At 40.3% G+C, this 23,375-nt stretch overlaps 8 non-coding genes across 8 annotated transcripts; all 8 read right to left on the reverse strand.

The window, feature by feature from the left end:
* Positions 1 to 263: 263 nt before the first annotated feature.
* TRNAR-CCU (transfer RNA arginine (anticodon CCU)) lies at positions 264 to 337 on the reverse strand. The gene has a single exon. It is a non-coding gene; the product is annotated as a tRNA-Arg (tRNA).
* Positions 338 to 2,544: 2,207 nt separating this feature from the next.
* Positions 2,545 to 2,617, reverse strand: TRNAR-CCU (transfer RNA arginine (anticodon CCU)). The gene has a single exon. It is a non-coding gene; the product is annotated as a tRNA-Arg (tRNA).
* A 2,208-nt stretch (positions 2,618 to 4,825) lies between these two features.
* On the reverse strand, positions 4,826 to 4,898 carry TRNAR-CCU (transfer RNA arginine (anticodon CCU)). The gene has a single exon. It is a non-coding gene; the product is annotated as a tRNA-Arg (tRNA).
* Positions 4,899 to 7,106: 2,208 nt separating this feature from the next.
* TRNAR-CCU (transfer RNA arginine (anticodon CCU)) lies at positions 7,107 to 7,179 on the reverse strand. Its single transcript has one exon. It is a non-coding gene; the product is annotated as a tRNA-Arg (tRNA).
* A 4,489-nt stretch (positions 7,180 to 11,668) lies between these two features.
* On the reverse strand, positions 11,669 to 11,741 carry TRNAR-CCU (transfer RNA arginine (anticodon CCU)). The gene has a single exon. It is a non-coding gene; the product is annotated as a tRNA-Arg (tRNA).
* Positions 11,742 to 13,948: 2,207 nt separating this feature from the next.
* Positions 13,949 to 14,021, reverse strand: TRNAR-CCU (transfer RNA arginine (anticodon CCU)). Its single transcript has one exon. It is a non-coding gene; the product is annotated as a tRNA-Arg (tRNA).
* Positions 14,022 to 18,509: 4,488 nt separating this feature from the next.
* Positions 18,510 to 18,582, reverse strand: TRNAR-CCU (transfer RNA arginine (anticodon CCU)). The gene has a single exon. It is a non-coding gene; the product is annotated as a tRNA-Arg (tRNA).
* Positions 18,583 to 23,072: 4,490 nt separating this feature from the next.
* TRNAR-CCU (transfer RNA arginine (anticodon CCU)) lies at positions 23,073 to 23,145 on the reverse strand. The gene has a single exon. It is a non-coding gene; the product is annotated as a tRNA-Arg (tRNA).
* Positions 23,146 to 23,375: the final 230 nt, after the last annotated feature.

The raw sequence follows: 23,375 nt of genomic DNA on the forward strand, positions 1-23,375 counted from the left end.
TTTTAATGCTAAATGGGAGACTGCCTGCGAGTGCTATCCAAAGGAGGACATAAAAAATGTCTAGCCAGAAAGGTAGGTTGAAATCCCATTCTCCAGACTGGGCCCAAGAGTAGGATATGTAGGCAAATGTTTTTGAGTTCCAGCACTTGTGTTTTGAAGGTAGATAGATGTTCCATAGCTGCAAAGTCTATGTAAAGCAAGGGCTGAATTGTGTGGTTTGTGCTTTGAAAATGTGAAAGTCAAGAGCTGAAGGTTCAGAGTTTCAACCCAGATGGGACTTGAACCCACAATCCCTGGCTTAGGAGGCCAGTGCCTTATCCATTAGGCCACTGGGGCCACGTTGGTACTGCTCTCCCCTGTCCTCCAAATACAAGATCCACTCCCTATCATGTGGTCTCTACCGCAGTTTAAGTCTATGGAATCACTTATACAATACATTCACAACAAGCAATCCATGGATAACTCCCCTCTCTTTAAAGTCCTTACAACTATTCAAATATCTAATATACCCTCACCTGGAAGAACAACACAATGCGGACGCTAAACTCTCCTAACTTCACTTCACATGTCACAACAAAATGCCCACTGCTCGAGCCAGCAGGAAACATCAAAGCAGCTCAAGGAATACAACTGCACTTGCAGTTCTAACAACATCAACCCGAACTAGCATTTCCTTCTTCTGATATACATATTTATAGAGAGATTTTTAATGATCGGTGCTTAGCAGAAAGGAGATACTTATGGCAAAAGGTTTACTTTTTGCACACTGTAGATCATTACTGGAAAGATAGACTCTATCTGCATATTTACACATCATTTTTAATATGACTCAGAAATGTCATGCCTTTTTTTGAACAAATTATTACATGGTTTGTGAGAACGTCTAATTCAGCACTACAGCTTCTGCTTTCATTCTCCATGCCTGAAAACATAATCTTCCATATGAAACAACAAAAGACTAGGATTTTTTAGGTTTTTTTGAGTGGGGGCATTGAAATGTGGAGTAAGAAATAAAGTACCTTTGTCATACATAAAAAGGATAACGCAAGTCACCTCCGAGTTCATTCACCCCACAGAGGAATTCTATCTTCACCCACTTTCCTCTATGTGATCACTAAGCTACTCCACAACTTGCAATACCTTTACAACATACGACAGGGTGTGTTTTATTCCACACATCCATTCAAACATATATCTTTTCTGCTCAGACATAAAACAAGCACATTTCTCCATTCCTATCCTAGCAGTGGAGAAAATGCTCTGCTGTGGTACTTGAACAGGTGGCGGAGTAAAGTTTGTTGGAATTGGTTATTTTATCAGCAAGCTTCAGTGCTAATGTTGTTAAGAAGGAAGACGCTTAGGAAACTAGATAAACATCTCCAAAATACATCTTCTTCCACCCCAGAAAGAACTCAAACCCACAATCCCTTTGTGAGTATTTGACTGCCTTACCCATTAGGCCAACGGGGTTGCACAGGAGTGCTGTTAACCAATAGCTACAAACACTTTCTAAAAATACGACACATATTCTACATGTTTGTCGCTCCCTCTCAGGTATAAAAGAAGTTCATATCACCTTTAAAGAGTCCCCAGCTGTGGTGATGAAAGTTTGAAATGGCTGCATTTAAGGGAACTAGTTAATCCATCATGCTTCAGTCCCACTGTTCTTACGAGTGAAGGACCTGGTGTGGCAGACTCCTACGATATAATTTGGCCATCTTGTTTGTTCACAATATATGCACTCTTAAGGGAACAACAGGTAGTACTAACAAAGTATTACAATCTGCGCCAAATGTATGCTCTAGGTTTGGAAAATTAGAGTTGGGCAAGGCTAAAACTAAACGTCTGCCTTGGCCCTTAGTTGGCATGGCAAATTTTCAAAATAGAGAGAGGACAAGCATCCCAGGCAGTGTTCCAATATCTCTCTAATGTCCTTGTTGAAACCAAAGGTTGTTAAACAGGACATACAATCTACATCAACTAAAAGCAGACAAGTAAAGTTGCCTTTCACAGGTGTCCCATCAACTTCTCAGTCTAACAACACCCCGGGTGTTTTGAAAAATCTATATAACTGCCATCATTGAAACACCACCCTGCCCTCCCTAAACTCAGTTTGGTTTCTAAGACTAGGGGCCCAGCGATAGTAGCATAAAATAGGGTGCACTGTCTTCCCATCTGCTGCACTTTTTTCGAGAAATACGTCTTTATCAACATAGCAGTTTCACATGGTATTTTTAATTATTCAACAGTTTATACATTCAAGTGGTGAAATAAGTACATGTTTTAATGCTAAATGGGAGACTGCCTGCGAGTGCTATCCAAAGGAGGACATAAAAAATGTCTAGCCAGAAAGGTGGGTTGAAATCCCATTCTCCAGACTGGGCCCAAGAGTAGGATATGTAGGCAAATGTTTTTGAGTTCCAGCACTTGTGTTTTGAAGGTAGATTGATGTTCCATAGCTGCAAAGTCTATGTAAAGCAAGGGCTGAATTGTGTGGTTTGTGCTTTGAAAATGTAAAAGTCAAGAGCTGAATGTACAGAGTTTTACCCCAGATGGGACTTGAACCCACAATCACTGGCTTAGGAGGCCAGTGCTTTATCCATTAGGCCACTGGGGCCATGTTGATACTGCTCTCCCCTGTCCTCCAAATACAAGATCCACTCCCTATCATTTGGTCTCTACCGCAGTTTAAGTCTATGGAATCACTTATACAATACATTCACAACAAGCAATCCATGGATAACTCCCCTCTCTTTAAAGTCCTTACAACTATTCAAATATCTAATATACCCTCACCTGATAGAACAACACAATGCGGACGCTAAACTCTCCTAACTTCACTTCACATGTCACAACAAAATGCCCACTGCTCGAGCCAGCAGGAAACATCATGGCAGCTCAAGGAATACAACTGCACTTGCAGTTCTAACAACATCAACCCGAACTAGCATTTCCTTCTTCTGATATACATATTTATGGAGAGATTTTTAATGATCGGTGCTTAGCAGAAAGGAGATACTTATGGCAAAAGGTTTACTTTTTGCACACTGTAGATCATTTCTGGAAAGATAGACTCTATCTGCATATTTCCACATCATTTTTAATATGACTCAGAAATGTCATGCCTTTTTTTGAACAAACTATTACATGGTTTCTGAGAACGTCTAATTCAGCACTACAGCTTCTGCTTTCATTCTCCATGCCTGAAAACATAATCTTCCATATGAAACAACAAAAGAGTAGGAATTTTTTGTTTTTTTTGAGTGATGGCATTGAAATGTGCAGTAAGAAATAAAGTACCTTTGTCATACATAAAAAGGATAACGCAAGTCACCTCCGAGTTCATTCACCCCACAGAGGAATTCTGTCTTCACCCACTTTCCTCTATGTGATCACTAAGCTACTCCACAACTTGCAATACCTTTACAACATACGACAGGGTGTGTTTTATCCCACACATCCATTCAAACATATATCTTTTCTGCTCAGACATGAAACAAGCACATTTCTCCATTCCTATCCTAGCAGTGGAGAAAATGCTCTGCTGTGGTACTTGAAAAGGTGGCGGAGTAAAGTTTGTTGGAATTGGTTATTTTATCAGCACGCTTCAGTGCTAATGTTGTTAAGAAGGAAGACCCTTACGAAACTAGATAAACATCTCCAAAATACATCTTCTTCCACCCCAGAAAGAACTCAAACCCACAATCCCTTTGTGAGTATTTGACTGCCTTACCCATTAGGCCAACGGGGTTGCACAGGAGTGCTGTTAACCAATAGCTACAAACACTTTCTAAAAATACGACACATATTCTACATGTTTGTCGCTCCCACTCAGGTATAAAAGAAGTTCATGTCACCTTTAAAGAGTCCCCAGCTGTGGTGATTAAAGTTTGAAATGGCTGCATTTAAGGGAACTAGTTAATCCATCATGCTTCAGTCCCACTGTTCTTACGAGTGAAGGACCTGGTGTGGCAGACTCCTACGATATAATTTGGCCATCTTGTTTGTTCTCAATATATGCACTCTTAAGGGAACAACAGGTAGTACTAACAAAGTATTACAATCTGCGCCAAATGTATGCTCTAGGTTTGGAAAATTAGAGTTGGGCAAGGCTAAAACTAAACGTCTGCCTTGGCCCTTAGTTGGCATGGCAAATTTTCAAAATAGAGAGAGGACAAGCATCCCAGGCAGTGTCCCAATATCTCTCTAATGTCCTTGTTGAAACCAAAGGTTGTTAAACAGGACATACAATCTACATCAACTAAAAGCAGGCAAGTAAAGCTGCCTTTCACAGGTGTCCCATCAACTTCTCAGTCTAACAACACCCTGGGTGTTTTGAAAAATATGTTTAACTGCCATCATTGAAACACCACCCTGCCCTCCCTAAACTCACTTTGGTTTCTAAGACTAGGGGCCCAGCGATAGTAGCATAAAATAGGGTGCACTGTCTTCCCATCTGCTGCACTTTTTTCGAGAAATACTTCTTTATCAACATAGCAGTTTCACATGGTATTTTTAATTATTCAACAGTTTATACATTCAAGTGGTGAAATAAGTACATGTTTTAATGCTAAATGGGAGACTGCCTGCGAGTGCTATCCAAAGGAGGACATAAAAAATGTCTAGCCAGAAAGGTGGGTTGAAATCCCATTCTCCAGACTGGGCCCAAGAGTAGGATATGTAGGCAAATGTTTTTGAGTTCCAGCACTTGTGTTTTGAAGGTAGATTGATGTTCCATAGCTGCAAAGTCTATGGAAAGCAAGGGCTAAATTGTGTGGTTTGTGCTTTGAAAATGTAAAAGTCAAGAGCTGAATGTACAGAGTTTCACCCCAGATGGGACTTGAACCCACAATCCCTGGCTTAGGAGGCCAGTGCCTTATCCATTAGGCCACTGGGGCCACGTTGATACTGCTCTCCCCTGTCCTCCAAATACAAGATTCACTCCCTATCATGTGGTCTCTACCGCAGTTTAAGTCTATGGAATCACTTATACAATACATTCACAACAAGCAATCCATGGATAACTCCCCTCTCTTTAAAGTCCTTACAACTATTCAAATATCTAATATACCCTCACCTGGAAGAACAACACAATGCGGACGCTAAACTCTCCTAACTTCACTTCACATGTCACAACAAAATGCCCACTGCTCGAGCCAGCAGGAAACATCATGGCAGCTCAAGGAATACAACTGCACTTGCAGTTCTAACAACATCAACCCGAACTAGCATTTCCTTCTTCTGATATACATATTTATGGAGAGATTTTTAATGATCGGTGCTTAGCAGAAAGGAGATACTTATGGCAAAAGGTTTACTTTTTGCACACTGTAGATCATTTCTGGAAAGATAGACTCTATCTGCATATTTCCACATCATTTTTAATATGACTCAGAAATGTCATGCCTTTTTTTGAACAAATTATTACATGGTTTCTGAGAACGTCTAATTCAGCACTACAGCTTCTGCTTTCATTCTCCATGCCTGAAAACATAATCTTCCATATGAAACAACAAAAGAGTAGGAATTTTTTGTTTTTTTTGAGTGATGGCATTGAAATGTGCAGTAAGAAATAAAGTACCTTTGTCATACATAAAAAGGATAACGCAAGTCACCTCCGAGTTCATTCACCCCACAGAGGAATTCTGTCTTCACCCACTTTCCTCTATGTGATCACTAAGCTACTCCACAACTTGCAATACCTTTACAACATACGACAGGGTGTGTTTTATCCCACACATCCATTCAAACATATATCTTTTCTGCTCAGACATGAAACAAGCACATTTCTCCATTCCTATCCTAGCAGTGGAGAAAATGCTCTGCTGTGGTACTTGAACAGGTGGCGGAGTAAAGTTTGTTGGAATTGGTTATTTTATCAGCACGCTTCAGTGCTAATGTTGTTAAGAAGGAAGACCCTTACGAAACTAGATAAACATCTCCAAAATACATCTTCTTCCACCCCAGAAAGAACTCAAACCCACAATCCCTTTGTGAGTATTTGACTGCCTTACCCATTAGGCCAACGGGGTTGCACAGGAGTGCTGTTAACCAATAGCTACAAACACTTTCTAAAAATACGACACATATTCTACATGTTTGTCGCTCCCACTCAGGTATAAAAGAAGTTCATGTCACCTTTAAAGAGTCCCCAGCTGTGGTGATTAAAGTTTGAAATGGCTGCATTTAAGGGAACTAGTTAATCCATCATGCTTCAGTCCCACTGTTCTTACGAGTGAAGGACCTGGTGTGGCAGACTCCTACGATATAATTTGGCCATCTTGTTTGTTCTCAATATATGCACTCTTAAGGGAACAACAGGTAGTACTAACAAAGTATTACAATCTGCGCCAAATGTATGCTCTAGGTTTGGAAAATTAGAGTTGGGCAAGGCTAAAACTAAACGTCTGCCTTGGCCCTTAGTTGGCATGGCAAATTTTCAAAATAGAGAGAGGACAAGCATCCCAGGCAGTGTCCCAATATCTCTCTAATGTCCTTGTTGAAACCAAAGGTTGTTAAACAGGACATACAATCTACATCAACTAAAAGCAGGCAAGTAAAGCTGCCTTTCACAGGTGTCCCATCAACTTCTCAGTCTAACAACACCCTGGGTGTTTTGAAAAATATGTTTAACTGGCATCATTGAAACACCACCCTGCCCTCCCTAAACCCACTTTGGTTTCTAAGACTAGGGGCCCAGCGATAGTAGCATAAAATAGGGTGCACTGTCTTCCCATCTGCTGCACTTTTTTCGAGAAATACTTCTTTATCAACATAGCAGTTTCACATGGTATTTTTAATTATTCAACAGTTTATACATTCAAGTGGTGAAATAAGTACATGTTTTAATGCTAAATGGGAGACTGCCTGCGAGTGCTATCCAAAGGAGGACATAAAAAATGTCTAGCCAGAAAGGTGGGTTGAAATCCCATTCTCCAGACTGGGCCCAAGAGTAGGATATGTAGGCAAATGTTTTTGAGTTCCAGCACTTGTGTTTTGAAGGTAGATTGATGTTCCATAGCTGCAAAGTCTATGGAAAGCAAGGGCTAAATTGTGTGGTTTGTGCTTTGAAAATGTAAAAGTCAAGAGCTGAATGTACAGAGTTTCACCCCAGATGGGACTTGAACCCACAATCCCTGGCTTAGGAGGCCAGTGCCTTATCCATTAGGCCACTGGGGCCACGTTGATACTGCTCTCCCCTGTCCTCCAAATACAAGATTCACTCCCTATCATGTGGTCTCTACCGCAGTTTAAGTCTATGGAATCACTTATACAATACATTCACAACAAGCAATCCATGGATAACTCCCCTCTCTTTAAAGTCCTTACAACTATTCAAATATCTAATATACCCTCACCTGGAAGAACAACACAATGCGGACGCTAAACTCTCCTAACTTCACTTCACATGTCACAACAAAATGCCCACTGCTCGAGCCAGCAGGAAACATCAAAGCAGCTCAAGGAATGCAACTGCACTTGCAGTTCTAACAACATCAACCCGAACTAGCATTTCCTTCTTCTGATATACATATTTATAGAGAGATTTTTAATGATCGGTGCTTAGCAGAAAGGAGATACTTATGGCAAAAGGTTTACTTTTTGCACACTGTAGATCATTACTGGAAAGATAGACTCTATCTGCATATTTACACATCATTTTTAATATGACTCAGAAATGTCATGCCTTTTTTTGAACAAATTATTACATGGTTTGTGAGAACGTCTAATTCAGCACTACAGCTTCTACTTTCATTCTCCATGCCAGAAAACATAATCTTCCATATGAAACAACAAAAGACTAGGAATTTTTTGTTTTTTTTGAGTGATGGCATTGAAATGTGCAGTAAGAAGTAAAGTACCTTTGTCATACATAAAAAGGATAACGCAAGTCACCTCCGAGTTCATTCACCCCACAGAGGAATTCTGTCTTCACCCACTTTCCTCTATGTGATCACTAAGCTACTCCACAACTTGCAATACCTTTACAACATACGACAGGGTGTGTTTTATCCCACACATCCATTCAAACATATATCTTTTCTGCTCAGACATAAAACAAGCACATTTCTCCATTCCTATCCTAGCAGTGGAGAAAATGCTCTGCTGTGGTACTTGAACAGGTGGCGGAGTAAAGTTTGTTGGAATTGGTTATTTTATCAGCAAGCTTCAGTGCTAATGTTGTTAAGAAGGAAGACGCTTAGGAAACTAGATAAACATCTCCAAAATACATCTTCTTCCACCCCAGAAAGAACTCAAACCCACAATCCCTTTGAGAGTATTTGACTGCCTTACCAATTAGGCCAACGGGGTTGCACAGGAGTGCTGTTAACCAATAGCTACAAACACTTTCTAGAAATACGACACATATTCTACATGTTTGTCGCTCCCACTCAGGTATAAAAGAAGTTCATATCACCTTTAAAGAGTCCCCAGCTGTGGTGATTAAAGTTTGAAATGGCTGCATTTAAGGGAACTAGTTAATCCATCATGCTTCTGTCCCACTGTTCTTACGAGTGAAGGACCTGGTGTGGCAGACTCCTACGATATAATTTGGCCATCTTGTTTGTTCTCAATATATGCACTCTTAAGGGAACAACAGGTAGTACTAACAAAGTATTACAATCTGCGCCAAATGTATGCTCTAGGTTTGGAAAATTAGAGTTGGGCAAGGCTAAAACTAAACGTCTGCCTTGGCCCTTAGTTGGCATGGCAAATTTTCAAAATAGAGAGAGGACAAGCATCCCAGGCAGTGTCCCAATATCTCTCTAATGTCCTTGTTGAAACCAAAGGTTGTTAAACAGGACATACAATCTACATCAACTAAAAGCAGACAAGTAAAGCTGCCTTTCACAGGTGTCCCATCAACTTCTCAGTCTAACAACACCCCGGGTGTTTTGAAAAATCTATTTAACTGCCATTGTTGAAACACCACCCTGCACCTCCCTAAACTCAGTTTGGTTTCTAAGACTAGGGGCCCAGTGATAGTAGCATAAAATAGGGTGCACTGTCTTCCCATCTGCTGCACTTTTTTCGAGAAATACTTCTTTATCAACATAGCAGTTTCACATGGTATTTTTAATTATTCAACAGTTTATACATTCAAGTGGTGAAATAAGTACATGTTTTAATGCTAAATGGGAGACTGTCTGCGAGTGCTATCCAAAGGAGGACATAAAAAATGTCTAGCCAGAAAGGTGGGTTGAAATCCCATTCTCCAGACTGGGCCCAAGAGTAGGATATGTAGGCAAATATTTTTGAGTTCCAGCACTTGTGTTTTGAAGGTAGATTGATGTTCCATAGCTGCAAAGTCTATGTAAAGCAAAGGCTGACTTGTGTGGTTTGTGCTTTGAAACTGAAAGTCAAGAGCTGAATGTACAGAGTTTCACCCCAGATGGGACTTGAACACACAATCCCTGGCTTAAGAGGCCAGTGCCTTATCCATTAGGCCACTGGGGCCACATTGGAACTGCTCTCCCCTGTCCTCCAAATACAAGATCCACTCCCTATAATGTGGTCTCTACCGCAGTTTAAGTCTATGGAATCACTTATACAATACATTCACAACAAGCAATCAATGGATAACTCCCCTCTCTTTAAAGTCCTTACAACTATTCAAATATCTAATATACCCTCACCTGGAAGAACAACACAATGCGGACGCTAAACTCTCCTAACTTCACTTCACATGTCACAACAAAATGCCCACTGCTCGAGCCAGCAGGAAACATCAAAGCAGCTCAAGGAATACAACTGCACTTGCAGTTCTAACAACATCAACCCGAACTAGCATTTCCTTCTTCTGATATACATATTTATAGAGAGATTTTTAATGATCGGTGCTTAGCAGAAAGGAGATACTTATGGCAAAAGGTTTACTTTTTGCACACTGTAGATCATTACTGGAAAGATAGACTCTATCTGCATATTTACACATAATTTTTAATATGACTCAGAAATGTCATGCCTTTTTTTGAACAAATTATTACATGGTTTGTGAGAACGTCTAATTCAGCACTACAGCTTCTACTTTCATTCTCCATGCCTGAAAACATAATCTTCCATATGAAACAACAAAAGACTAGGAATTTTTTGTTTTTTTTGAGTGATGGCATTGAAATGTGCAGTAAGAAATAAAGTACCTTTGTCATACATAAAAAGGATAACGCAAGTCACCTCCGAGTTCATTCACCCCACAGAGGAATTCTGTCTTCACCCACTTTCCTCTATGTGATCACTAAGCTATTCCACAACTTGCAATACCTTTACAACATACGACAGGGTGTATTTTATCCCACACATCCATTCAAACATATATCTTTTCTGCTCAGACATAAAACAAGCACATTTCTCCATTCCTATTCTAGCAGTGGAGAAAATGCTCTGCTGTGGTACTTGAACAGGTGGTGGAGTAAAGTTTGTTGGAATTGGTTATTTTATGAGCACGCTTCAGTGCTAATGTTGTTAAGAAGGAAGACGCTTAGGAAACTAGATAAACATCTCCAAAATACATCTTCTTCCACCCCAGAAAGAACTCAAACCCACAATCCCTTTGAGAGTATTTGACTGCCTTACCCATTAGGCCAACGGGGTTGCACAGGAGTGCTGTTAACCAATAGCTACAAACACTTTCTAAAAATACGACACATATTCTACATGTTTGTCGCTCCCACTCAGGTATAAAAGAAGTTCATATCACCTTTGAAGAGTCCCCAGCTGTGGTGATTAAAGTTTGAAATGGCTGCATTTAAGGGAACTAGTTAATCCATCATGCTTCAGTCCCACTGCTCTTACGAGTGAAGGACCTGGTGTGGCAGACTCCTACGATATAATTTGGCCATCTTGTTTGTTCTCAATATATGCACTCTTAAGGGAACAACAGGTAGTACTAACAAAGTATTACAATCTGCGCCAAATGTATGCTCTAGGTTTGGAAAATTAGAGTTGGGCAAGGCTAAAACTAAACGTCTGCCTTGGCCCTTAGTTGGCATGGCAAATTTTCAAAATAGAGAGAGGACAAGCATCCCAGGCAGTGTCCCAACATCTCTCTAATGTCCTTGTTGAAACCAAAGGTTGTTAAACAGGACATACAATCTACATCAACTAAAAGCAGACAAGTAAAGCTGCCTTTCACAGGTGTCCCATCAACTTCTCAGTCTAACAACACCCCGGGTGTTTTGAAAAATCTATTTAACTGCCATCGTTGAAACACCACCCTGCACCTCCCTAAACTCAGTTTGGTTTCTAAGACTAGGGGCCCAGCGATAGTAGCATAAAATAGGGTGCACTGTCTTCCCATCTGCTGCACTTTTTTCGAGAAATAATTCTTTATCAACATAGCAGTTTCACATGGTATTTTTAATTATTCAACAGTTTATACATTCAAGTGGTGAAATAAGTACATGTTTTAATGCTAAATGGGAGACTGCCTGCGAGTGCTATCCAAAGTAGGACATAAAAAATGTCTAGCCAGAAAGGTGGGTTGAAATCCCATTCTCCAGACTAGGCCCAAGAGTAGGATATGTAGGCAAATGTTTTTGAGTTCCAGCACTTGTGTTTTGAAGGTAGATTGATGTTCCATAGCTGCAAAGTCTATGTAAAGCAAGGGCTGACTTGTGTGGTTTGTGCTTTGAAAATGTAAAAGTCAAGAGCTGAATGTACAGAATTTCACCCCAGATGGGACTTGAACCCACAATCCCTGGCTTAGGAGGCCAGTGCCTTATCCATTTGGCCACTGGGGCCACATTGGAACTGCTCTCCCCTGTCCTCCAAATACAAGATCCACTCCCTATCATGTGGTCTCTACCGCAGTTTAAGTCTATGGAATCACTTATACAATACATTCACAACAAGCAATCCATGGATAACTCCCCTCTCTTTAAAGTCCTTACAACTATTCAAATATCTAATATACCCTCACCTGGAAGAACAACACAATGCGGACGCTAAACTCTCCTAACTTCACTTCACATGTCACAACAAAATGCCCACTGCTCGAGCCAGCAGGAAACATCAAAGCAGCTCAAGGAATACAACTGCACTTGCAGTTCTAACAACATCAACCCGAACTAGCATTTCCTTCTTCTGATATACATATTTATAGAGAGATTTTTAATGATCGGTGCTTAGCAGAAAGGAGATACTTATGGCAAAAGGTTTACTTTTTGCACACTGTAGATCATTACTGGAAAGATAGACTCTATCTGCATATTTACACATAATTTTTAATATGACTCAGAAATGTCATGCCTTTTTTTGAACAAATTATTACATGGTTTGTGAGAACGTCTAATTCAGCACTACAGCTTCTACTTTCATTCTCCATGCCTGAAAACATAATCTTCCATATGAAACAACAAAAGACTAGGAATTTTTTGTTTTTTTTGAGTGATGGCATTGAAATGTGCAGTAAGAAATAAAGTACCTTTGTCATACATAAAAAGGATAACGCCAGTCACCTCCGAGTTCATTCACCCCACAGAGGAATTCTGTCTTCACCCACTTTCCTCTATGTGATCATTAAGCTACTCCACAACTTGCAATACCTTTACAACATACGACAGGGTGTGTTTTATCCCACACATCCATTCAAACATATATCTTTTCTGCTCAGACATAAAACAAGCACATTTCTCCATTCCTATCCTAGCAGTGGAGAAAATGCTCTGCTGTGGTACTTGAACAGGTGGCGGAGTAAAGTTTGTTGGAATTGGTTATTTTATCAGCACGCTTCAGTGCTAATGTTGTTAAGAAGGAAGACGCTTAGAAAACTAGATAAACATCTCCAAAATACATCTTCTTCCACCCCAGAAAGAACTCAAACCCACAATCCCTTTGTGAGTATTTGACGGCCTTACCCATTAGGCCAACGGGGTTGCACAAGAATGCTGTTAACCAATAGCTACAAACACTTTCTAAAAATACGACACATATTCTACATGTTTGTCGCTCCCACTCAGGTATAAAAGAAGTTCATATCACCTTTAAAGAGTCCCCAGCTGTGGTGATTAAAGTTTGAAATGGCTGCATTTAAGGGAACTAGTTAATCCATCATGCTTCAGTCCCACTGTTCTTACGAGTGAAGGACCTGGTGTGGCAGACTCCTACGATATAATTTGGCCATCTTGTTTGTTCACAATATATGCACTCTTAAGGGAACAATAGGTAGTACTAACAAAGTATTACAATTTGCGCCAAATGTATCCTCTAGTTTTGGAAAATTAGAGTTGGGCAAGGCTAAAACTAAACGTCTGCCTTGGCCCTTAGTTGGCATGGCAAATTTTCAAAATAGAGAGAGGACAAGCATCCCAGGCAGTGTCCCAATATCTCTCTAATGTCCTTGTTGAAACCAAAGGTTGTTAAACAGGACATACAATCTACATCCACTAAAAGCAGACAAGTAAAGCTGCCTTTCACAGGTGACCCATCAACTTCTCAGTCTAACAACACCCCGGGTGTTTGGAAAAATCTATTTAACTGCCATCATTGAAACACCACCCTGCCCTCCCTAAACTCAGTTTGGTTTCTAAGACTAGGGGCCCAGCGATAGTAGCATAAAATAGGGTGCACTGTCTTCCCATCCGCTGCACTTTTTTTGGAAATACTTCTTTATCAACATAGCAGTTTCACATGGTATTTTTAATTATTCAACAGTTTATACATTCAAGCGGTGAAATAAGTACATGTTTTAATGCTAAATGGGAGACTGCCTGCGAGTGCTATCCAAAGGAGTACATAAAAAATGTCTAGCCAGAAAGGTGGGTTGAAATCCCATTCTCCAGACTGGGCCCAAGAGTAGGATATGTAGGTAAATGTTTTTGAGTTCCAGCACTTGTGTTTTGAAGGTAGATTGATGTTCCATAGCTGCAAAGTCTATGTAAAGCAAGGGCTGAATTGTGTGGTTTGTGCTTTGAAAATGTAAAAGTCAAGAGCTGATTGTACAGAGTTTCACCCCAGATGGGACTTGAAGCCACAATCCCTGGCTTAGGAGGCCAGTGCCTTATCCATTAGGCCACTGGGGCCACGTTGATACAGCTCTCCTCTGTCCTCCAAATACAAGATCCACTCCCTATCATATGGTCTCTCCCGCAGTTTAAGTCTATGGAATCACTTATACAATACATTCACAACAAGCAATCCATGGATAACTCCCCTCTCTTTAAAGTCCTTACAACTATTCAAATATCTAATATACCCTCACCTGGAAGAACAACACAATGCGGACGCTAAACTCTCCTAACTTCACTTCACATGTCACAACAAAATGCCCACTGCTCGAGCCAGCAGGAAACATCAAAGCAGCTCAAGGAATACAACTGCACTTGCAGTTCTAACAACATCAACCCGAACTAGCATTTCCTTCTTCTGATATACATATTTATAGAGAGATTTTTAATGATCGGTGCTTAGCAGAAAGGAGATACTTATGGCAAAAGGTTTACTTTTTGCACACTGTAGATCAATACTGGAAAGATAGACTCTATCTGCATATTTCCACATCATTTTTAATATGACTCAGAAATGTCATGCCTTTTTTTGAACAAATTATTACATGGTTTGTGAGAACGTCTAATTCAGCACTACAACTTCTGCTTTCATTCTCCATGCCTGAAAACATAATCTTCCATATGAAACAACAAAAGAGTAGGAATTTTTTGTTTTTTTTGAGTGATGGTATTGAAATGTGCAGTAAGAAATAAAGTACCTTTGTCATACATAAAAAGGATAACGCAAGTCACCTCCGAGTTCATTCACCCCACAGAGGAATTCTGTCTTCACCCACTTTCCTCTATGTGATCATTAAGCTACTCCACAACTTGCAATACCTTTACAACATACGACAGGGTGTGTTTTATCCCACACATCCATTCAAACATATATCTTTTCTGCTCAGACATAAAACAAGCACATTTCTCCATTCCTATCCTAGCAGTGGAGAAAATGCTCTGCTGTGGTACTTGAACAGGTGGCGGAGTAAAGTTTGTTGGAATTGGTTATTTTATCAGCACGCTTCAGTGCTAATGTTGTTAAGAAGGAAGACGCTTAGAAAACTAGATAAACATCTCCAAAATACATCTTCTTCCACCCCAGAAAGAACTCAAACCCACAATCCCTTTGTGAGTATTTGACGGCCTTACCCATTAGGCCAACGGGGTTGCACAAGAATGCTGTTAACCAATAGCTACAAACACTTTCTAAAAATACGACACATATTCTACATGTTTGTCGCTCCCATTCAGGTATATAAGAAGTTCATATCACCTTTAAAGAGTCCCCAGCTGTGGTGATTAAAGTTTGAAATGGCTGCATTTAAGGGAACTAGTTAATCCATCATGCTTCAGTCCCACTGTTCTTACGAGTGAAGGACCTGGTGTGGCAGACTCCTACGGTATAATTTGGCCATCTTGTTTGTTCACAATATATGCACTCTTAAGGGAACAATAGGTAGTACTAACAAAGTATTACAATTTGCGCCAAATGTATGCTCTAGGTTTGGAAAATTAGAGTTGGGCAAGGCTAAAACTAAACGTCTGCCTTGGCCCTTAGTTGGCATGGCAAATTTTCAAAATAGAGAGAGGACAAGCATCCCAGGCAGTGTCCCAATATCTCTCTAATGTCCTTGTTGAAACCAAAGGTTGTTAAACAGGACATACAATCTACATCCACTAAAAGCAGACAAGTAAAGCTGCCTTTCACAGGTGACCCATCAACTTCTCAGTCTAACAACACCCCGGGTGTTTTGAAAAATCTATTTAACTGCCATCATTGAAACACCACCCTGCCCTCCCTAAACTCAGTTTGGTTTCTAAGACTAGGGGCCCAGCGATAGTAGCATAAAATAGGGTGCACTGTCTTCCCATCCGCTGCACTTTTTTTGAGAAATACTTCTTTATCAACATAGCAGTTTCACATGGTATTTTTAATTATTCAACAGTTTATACATTCAAGCGGTGAAATAAGTACATGTTTTAATGCTAAATGGGAGACTGCCTGCGAGTGCTATCCAAAGGAGGACATAAAAAATGTCTAGCCAGAAAGGTGGGTTGAAATCCCATTCTCCAGACTGGGCCCAAGAGTAGGATATGTAGGTAAATGTTTTTGAGTTCCAGCACTTGTGTTTTGAAGGTAAATTGATGTTCCATAGCTGCAAAGTCTATGTAAAGCAAGGGCTGAATTGTGTGGTTTGTGCTTTGAAAATGTAAAAGTCAAGAGCTGATTGTACAGAGTTTCAACCCAGATGGGACTTGAAGCCACAATCCCTGGCTTAGGAGGCCAGCGCCTTATCCATTAGGCCACTGGGGCCACGTTGATACAGCTCTCCTCTGTCCTCCAAATACAAGATCCACTCCCTATCATATGGTCTCTCCCGCAGTTTAAGTCTATGGAATCACTTATACAATACATTCACAACAAGCAATCCATGGATAACTCCCCTCTCTTTAAAGTCCTTACAACTATTCAAATATCTAATATACCCTCACCTGGAAGAACAACACAATGCGGACGCTAAACTCTCCTAACTTCACTTCACATGTCACAACAAAATGCCCACTGCTCGAGCCAGCAGGAAACATCAAAGCAGCTCAAGGAATACAACTGCACTTGCAGTTCTAACAACATCAACCCGAACTAGCATTTCCTTCTTCTGATATACATATTTATAGAGAGATTTTTAATGATCGGTGCTTAGCAGAAAGGAGATACTTATGGCAAAAGGTTTACTTTTTGCACACTGTAGATCATTACTGGAAAGATAGACTCTATCTGCATATTTACACATCATTTTTAATATGACTCAGAAATGTCATGCCTTTTTTTGAACAAATTATTACATGGTTTGTTAGAACGTCTAATTCAGCACTACAGCTTCTACTTTCATTCTCCATGCCTGAAAACATAATCTTCCATATGAAACAACAAAAGACTAGGAATTTTTTGGGTTTTTTGAGTGATGGCATTGAAATGTGCAGTAAGAAATAAAGTACCTTTGTCATACATAAAAAGGATAACGCAAGTCACCTCCGAGTTCATTCACCCCACAGAGGAATTCTGTCTTCACCCACTTTCCTCTATGTGATCACTAAGCTACTCCACAACTTGCAATACCTTTACAACATACGACAGGGTGTGTTTTATCCCACACATCCATTCAAACATATATCTTTTCTGCTCAGACATAAAACAAGCACATTTCTCCATTCCTATCCTAGCAGTGGAGAAAATGCTCTCCTGTGGTACTTGAACAGGTGGCGGAGTAAAGTTTGTTGGAATTGGTTATTTTATCAGCACGCTTCAGTGCTAATGTTGTTAAGAAGGAAGACGCTTAGGAAACTAGATAAACATCTCCAAAATACATCTTCTTCCACCCCAGAAAGAACTCAAACCCACAATCCCTTTGTGAGTATTTGACTGCCTTACCCATTAGGCCAACGGGGTTGCACAGGAGTGCTGTTAACCAATAGCTACAAACACTTTCTAAAAATACGACACATCTTCTACATGTTTTTCGCTCCCACTCAGGTATAAAAGAAGTTCATATCACCTTTAAAGAGTCCCCAGCTGTGGTGATTAAAGTTTGAAATGGCTGCATTTAAGGGAACTAGTTAATCCATCATGCTTCAGTCCCACTGTTCTTACGAGTGAAGGACCTGGTGTGGCAGACTCCTACGATATAATTTGGCCATCTTGTTTGTTCTCAATATATGCACTCTTAAGGGAACAACAGGTAGTACTAACAAAGTATTACAATCTGCGCCAAATGTATGCTCTAGGTTTGGAAAATTAGAGTTGGGCAAGGCTAAAACTAAACGTCTGCCTTGGCCCTTAGTTGGCATGGCAAATTTTCAAAATAGAGAGAGGACAAGCATCCCAGGCAGTGTCCCAATATCTCTCTAATGTCCTTGTTGAAACCAAAGGTTGTTAAACAGGACATACAATCTACATCAACTAAAAGCAGACAAGTAAAGCTGCCTTTCACAGGTGTCCCATCAACTTCTCAGTCTAACAACACCCCGGGTGTTTTGAAAAATCTATTTAACTGCCATCATTGAAACACCACCCTGCCCTCCCTAAACTCAGTTTGGTTTCTAAGACTAGGGGCTCAGCGATAGTAGCATAAAATAGGGTGCACTGTCTTCCCATCTGCTGCACTTTTTTCGAGAAATACTTCTTTATCAACATAGCAGTTTCACATGGTTTTTTAATTATTCAACAGTTTATACATTCAAGTGGTGAAATAAGTACATGTTTTAATGCTAAATGGGAGACTGCCTGCGAGTGCTATCCAAAGGAGGACATAAAAAATGTCTAGCCAGAAAGGTGGGTTGAAATCCCATTCTCCAGACTGGGCCCAAGAGTAGGATATGTAGGCAAATGTTTTTGAGTTCCAGCACTTGTGTTTTGAAGGTAGATTGATGTTCCATAGCTGCAAAGTCTATGTAAAGCAAGGGCTGACTTGCGTGGTTTGTGCTTTGAAAATGTAAAAGTCAAGAGCTGAATGTACAGAGTTTCACCCCAGATGGGACTTGAACCCACAATCCCTGGCTTAGGAGGCCAGTGCCTTATCCATTAGGCCACTGGGGCAACATTGAAACTGCTCTCCCCTGTCCTCCAAATACAAGATCCACTCCCTATCATGTGGTCTCTACCGCAGTTTAAGTCTATGGAATCACTTATACAATACATTCACAACAAGCAATCCATGGATAACTCCCCTCTCTTTAAAGTCCTTACAACTATTCAAATATCTAATATACCCTCACCTGGAAGAACAACACAATGCGGACGCTAAACTCTCCTAACTTCACTTCACATGTCACAACAAAATGCCCACTGCTCGAGCCAGCAGGAAACATCAAAGCAGCTCAAGGAATACAACTGCACTTGCAGTTCTAACAACATCAACCCGAACTAGCATTTCCTTCTTCTGATATACATATTTATAGAGAGATTTTTAATGATCGGTGCTTAGCAGAAAGGAGATACTTATGGCAAAAGGTTTACTTTTTGCACACTGTAGATCATTACTGGAAAGATAGACTCTATCTGCATATTTACACATCATTTTTAATATGACTCAGAAATGTCATGCCTTTTTTTGAACAAATTATTACATGGTTTGTGAGAACGTCTAATTCAGCACTACAGCTTCTGCTTTCATTCTCCATGCCTGAAAACATAATCTTCCATATGAAACAACAAAAGACTAGGAATTTTTTGTTTTTTTTGAGTGATGGCATTGAAATGTGCAGTAAGAAATAAAGTAGCTTTGTCATACATAAAAAGGATAACGCAAGTCACCTCCGAGTTCATTCACCCCACAGAGGAATTCTGTCTTCACCCACTTTCCTCTATGTGATCACTAAGCTACTCCACAACTTGCAATACCTTTACAACATACGACAGGGTGTGTTTTATCCCACACATCCATTCAAACATATATCTTTTCTGCTCAGACATAAAACAAGCACATTTCTCCATTCCTATCCTAGCAGTGGAGAAAATGCTCTGCTGTGGTACTTGAACAGGTGGCGGAAGTAAAGTTTGTTGGAATTGGTTATTTTATCAGCACGCTTCAGTGCTAATGTTGTTAAGAAGGAAGACGCTTAGGAAACTGGATAAACATCTCCAAAATACATCTTCTTCCACCCCAGAAAGAACTCAAACCCACAATCCCTTTGTGAGTATTTGACTGCCTTACCCATTAGGCCAACGGGGTTGCACAGGAGTGCTGTTAACCAATAGCTACAAACACTTTCTAAAAATACGACACATCTTCTACATGTTTTTCGCTCCCACTCAGGTATAAAAGAAGTTCATATCACCTTTAAAGAGTACCCAGCTGTGGTGATTAAAGTTTGAAATGGCTGCATTTAAGGGAACTAGTTAATCCATCATGCTTCAGTCCCACTGTTCTTACGAGTGAAGGACCTGGTGTGGCAGACTCCTACGATATAATTTGGCCATCTTGTTTGTTCTCAATATATGCACTCTTAAGGGAACAACAGGTAGTACTAACAAAGTATTACAATCTGCGCCAAATGTATGCTCTAGGTTTGGAAAATTAGAGTTGGGCAAGGCTAAAACTAAACGTCTGCCTTGGCCCTTAGTTGGCATGGCAAATTTTCAAAATAGAGAAAGGACAAGCATCCCAGGCAGTGTCCCAATATCTCTCTAATGCCCTTGTTGAAACCAAAGGTTGTTAAACAGGACATACAATCTACATCAACTAAAAGCAGACAAGTAAAGCTGCCTTTCACAGGTGTCCCATCAACTTCTCAGTCTAACAACACCCCGGGTGTTTTGAAAAATCTATTTAACTGCCATCATTGAAACACCACCCTGCCCTCCCTAAATTCAGTTTGGTTTCTAAGACTAGGGGCCCAGCGATAGTAGCATAAAATAGGGTGCACTGTCTTCCCATCTGCTGCACTTTTTTCGAGAAATACTTCTTTATCAACATAGCAGTTTCACATGGTATTTTTAATTATTCAACAGTTTATACATTCAAGTGGTGAAATAAGTACATGTTTTAATGCTAAATGGGAGACTGCCTGCGAGTGCTATCCAAAGGAGGACATAAAAAATGTCTAGCCAGAAAGGTGGGTTGAAATCCCATTCTCCAGACTGGGCCCAAGAGTAGGATATGTAGGCAAATGTTTTTGAGTTCCAGCACTTGTGTTTTGAAGGTAGATTGATGTTCCATAGCTGCAAAGTCTATGTAAAGCAAGGGCTGATTTGTGTGGTTTGTGCTTTGAAAATGTAAAAGTCAAGAGCTGAATGTACAGAGTTTCAACACAGATGGGACTTGAACCCACAATCCCTGGCTTAGGAGGCCAGTGCCTTATCCATTAGGCCACTGGGGCCACGTTGATACTGCTCTCCCCTGTCCTCCAAATACAAGATCCACTCCCTATCATGTGGTCTCTACCGCAGTTTAAGTCTATGGAATCACTTATACAATACATTCACAACAAGCAATCCATGGATAACTCCCCTCTCTTTAAAGTCCTTACAACTATTCAAATATCTAATATACCCTCACCTGGAAGAACAACACAATGCGGACGCTAAACTCTCCTAACTTCACTTCACATGTCACAACAAAATGCCCACTGCTCGAGCCAGCAGGAAACATCAAAGCAGCTCAAGGAATACAACTGCACTTGCAGTTCTAACAACATCAACCCGAACTAGCATTTCCTTCTTCTGATATACATATTTATAGAGAGATTTTTAATGATCGGTGCTTAGCAGAAAGGAGATACTTATGGCAAAAGGTTTACTTTTTGCACACTGTAGATCATTACTGGAAAGATAGACTCTATCTGCATATTTACACATCATTTTTAATATGACTCAGAAATGTCATGCCTTTTTTTGAACAAATTATTACATGGTTTGTGAGAACGTCTAATTCAGCACTACAGCTTCTGCTTTCATTCTCCATGCCTGAAAACATAATCTTCCATATGAAACAACAAAAGACTAGGAATTTTTTGTTTTTTTTGAGTGATGGCATTGAAATGTGCAGTAAGAAATAAAGTAGCTTTGTCATACATAAAAAGGATAACGCAAGTCACCTCTGAGTTCATTCACCCCACTGAGGAATTCTGTCTTCACCCACTTTCCTCTATGTGATCACTAAGCTACTCCACAACTTGCAATACCTTTACAACATACGACAGGGTGTGTTTTATCCCACACATCCATTCAAACATATATCTTTTCTGCTCAGACATAAAACAAGCACATTTCTCCATTCCTATCCTAGCAGTGGAGAAAATGCTCTGCTGTGGTACTTGAACAGGTGGCGGAGTAAAGTTTGTTGGAATTGGTTATTTTATCAGCACGCTTCAGTGCTAATGTTGTTAAGAAGGAAGACGCTTAGGAAACTAGATAAACATCTCCAAAATACATCTTCTTCCACCCCAGAAAGAACTCAAACCCACAACCCCTTTGTGAGTATTTGACTGCCTTACCCATTAGGCCAACGGGGTTGCACAGGAGTACTGTTAACCAATAGCTACAAACACTTTCTAAAAATACGACACATATTCTACATGTTTGTCGCTCCCACTCAGGTATAAAAGAAGTTCATATCACCTTTAAAGAGTCCCCAGCTGTGGTGATTAAAGTTTGAAATGGCTGCATTTAAGGGAACTAGTTAATCCATCATGCTTCAGTCCCACTGTTCTTACGAGTGAAGGACCTGGTGTGGCAGACTCCTACGATATAATTTGGCCATCTTGTTTGTTCTCAATATATGCACTCTTAAGGGAACAACAGGTAGTACTAACAAAGTATTACAATCTGCGCCAAATGTATGCTCTAGGTTTGGAAAATTAGAGTTGGGCAAGGCTAAAACTAAACGTCTGCCTTGGCCCTTAGTTGGCATGGCAAATTTTCAAAATAGAGAGAGGACAAGCATCCCAGGCAGTGTCCCAATATCTCTCTAATGTCCTTGTTGAAACCAAAGGTTGTTAAACAGGACATACAATCTACATCAACTAAAAGCAGACAAGTAAAGCTGCCTTTCACAGGTGTCCCATCAACTTCTCAGTCTAACAACACCCCGGGTGTTTTGAAAAATCTATTTAACTGCCATCATTGAAACACCACCCTGCCCTCCCTAAACTCAGTTTGGTTTCTAAGACTAGGGGCCCAGCGATAGTAGCATAAAATAGGGTGCACTGTCTTCCCATCTGCTGCACTTTTTTCGAGAAATACTTCTTTATCAACATAGCAGTTTCACATGGTATTTTTAATTATTCAACAGTTTATACATTCAAGTGGTAAAATAAGTACATGTTTTAATGCTAAATGGGAGACTGCCTGCGAGTGCTATCCAAAGGAGGACATTAAAAATGTCTAGCCAGAACGGTGGGTTGAAATCCCATTCTCCAGACTGGGCCCAAGAGTAGGATATGTAGACAAATGTTTTTGAGTTCCAGCACTTGTGTTTTGAAGGTAGATTGATGTTCCATAGCTGCAAAGTCTATGTACAGAAAGGGCTGAATTGTGTGGTTTGTGCTTTGAAAATGTAAAAGTCAAGAGCTGAATGTACAGAGTTTCACCCCAGATGGGACTTGAACCCACAATCACTGGCTTAGGAGGCCAGTGCTTTATCCATTAGGCCACTGGGGCCATGATGATACTGCTTTCCCCTGTCCTCCAAATACAAGATCCACTCCCTATCATGTGGTCTCTACCGCAGTTTAAGTCTATGGAATCACTTATACAATACATTCACAACAAGCAATCCATGGATAACTCCCCTCTCTTTAAAGTCCTTACAACTATTCAAATATCTAATATACCCTCACCTGGAAGAACAACACAATGCAGACGCTAAACTCTCCTAACTTCACTTCACA

The sequence above is a fragment of the Pleurodeles waltl genome, chromosome 7 (assembly GCF_031143425.1).
Source record: "Pleurodeles waltl isolate 20211129_DDA chromosome 7, aPleWal1.hap1.20221129, whole genome shotgun sequence".
Lineage (NCBI taxonomy): Eukaryota > Metazoa > Chordata > Amphibia > Caudata > Salamandridae > Pleurodeles > Pleurodeles waltl.